Here is a 2,245-nt window from a genome sequence, read left to right as displayed (position 1 = left end):
GGTTTCGCTGTCTCGCAGACGGCCACTGGGCTCACAGGGAGGGGGGGCAGGAGCTCCAACAAGCCGTTTAGGACAGAGAGTGAATACACATACTTTACAGAGATGCTGTATGAGAAACCAATGAGAGTTTGGAACATTGAACAATGTAAATGTATTCTAGTAGACCTCAACAATGGAATTATGATCAGTAGAAATGGCCATGACATGGGACCTTTAAATTCCCCTATTTCTTTTTCAAACAAATTGGGTTTAATGGAATAAAAACAATTGATTTAAATGTATTATTAATTGGAAACTAAACTCTTGATAGTGGTTAGACATGGACGTGTTTCTAGTTTAAATATCCTTGTTTTTTCTTTAAAACAAATTGGGGTTAATGGAATAAAAACAAATAGGTTCAATTGTTTTGTTATTATTAATTGATTAATTGAAAGGAAGATATTTGTGTTTTTACCAAGACACAGACATGTTTAAATCCCCCAATTTTTTTTTTAATTATTTGTGTTGGATAGAAGAAAAACATTTGTTTGATTTAAATGTATTATTAATTTTATTTGGATATTTAGCATTTTGGACCCTATTGTGGGATCACAACATATCTGAGTTACTCTCTTTTATTTATTTATTTATAACTATATTTGTTTGGGACTTTGAAAAACAGTCATTACAGTTTTAAACAGTAAATCACATTTGCATAACAACATGTTACTTCCACTCGTGTTACTTTTTAAACATATTTATCACTTTGAATATATATTGGTATTATTTTCAGTTTGTGTAATCATGTGTTGTTTCTACATACTAAACATGGATTTGCTCCGAAATGGTTTATTATTTCCTGTTTCCATTTTAAAAAACATGTTGCACTCGTGGTCATACTTTTGTGTTTACTTCTCAAACTGCGTAAACAAAAACAACAACATCAGAGCAAAAAAAAACAATCATTTTCCTAAGGGGTGTGTGTGTGACTAGAAATTAAATTGCCTTTCACACACATTGGTGAAGTAGAGTTTGAATATTGCACACTCGCATACAAAACATTAAAATATAGCAGACTTGTTGCCACCATAAGGACTTTGAGGACTAGAGAATATGACATTATTTTGGGATTAAAACATAAATTCTGTTAAAAAATGTGATATTATTTCCATTGTTGTTTCCACGTTCCCCTCACAGCACTCCTTTGTTTTAACGTGGGTCATTTAGACTGAGTCACATGATACGAGGGGGTGTAAATGCTTTAAATACATTAAAGTAAGAGTTATATTTAAACTGCGCTGATGAACCTGCACGATGTTTCTAAGTACCCCAACTCCTCACCTGTGGTCAGTAGAAAGTGCACCTGACTCACCTGAGCTATGCAACTAACGGACAATCTGCTGTTGTGTGATGGTCATCTTTTTATTTGATTGTACTGTTTATGGGTTTACATTATTACAATAAAAACGTATCTATACTTTCATTTGAATGTTTTTAACTTTATTCAGGTATTAGAAACGGAGGATGAGCCCTCTTTATTTTGTCACACGTGTGCATGCACACACAGGAACATTTGACCTCTGCATTCTTTTGTATTCAACTGAATACTTCCACCCCATTTTATTTCAGGGGACAATGTATGTTTACTCCATTATATTTATTTAACACTCACTAAACACTCACTTACTTTTTACATTTATAAACACAGGATATTCTTGGATGAAATGATGCAGAAATGAACTTCTAATAACCCAGTATGTTAAGATGAGATGGACCTGTATTAATCCCTGTGGGGACTTCCGGAGTTAAAACAGCAACACGGTGAGAGAGAAAAACAGGAAAGTACAAGGTTAAAAAATATAACAACAATTAAAATTGTATATTAACTGTTAAGATATTTACATAACCGGGTTCAGATTGTTAGATATATTAACATGTAAGTGTGCAGATATGAGTGCAGGTCAAAGTCATTTGATACTCGCTTGGATAGCATCAGCTGAATACAATTTAAAGAGACCCTTATGTTTTTGTGTGCTATCTCCTCTCCTGTGGTGTACTCTATGGTTTTTAGAGCAGACTGGGCTCTGGTTTCAGACAGAGGGTGAAAAGAGGAGCTGCAGCACAGGCAGTATGAGGACAATAAAGAGCTTTTTGAACATTAAAGCATGGAGACATGTAGAGACACTACATACTGATATACACCTGAACATCAGCAGGAGAGGACTCTTTAAAGTAGAGACACTACATACTGATATACACCTGTACA

The sequence above is a fragment of the Notothenia coriiceps genome, unplaced genomic scaffold, assembly GCF_000735185.1.
Source record: "Notothenia coriiceps isolate Sejong01 unplaced genomic scaffold, NC01 NC01_scaffold00006735, whole genome shotgun sequence".
In the NCBI taxonomy this organism is placed as follows: Eukaryota; Metazoa; Chordata; class Actinopteri; order Perciformes; family Nototheniidae; genus Notothenia; species Notothenia coriiceps.
Note: the sequence above shows the minus strand (reverse complement) of the source record.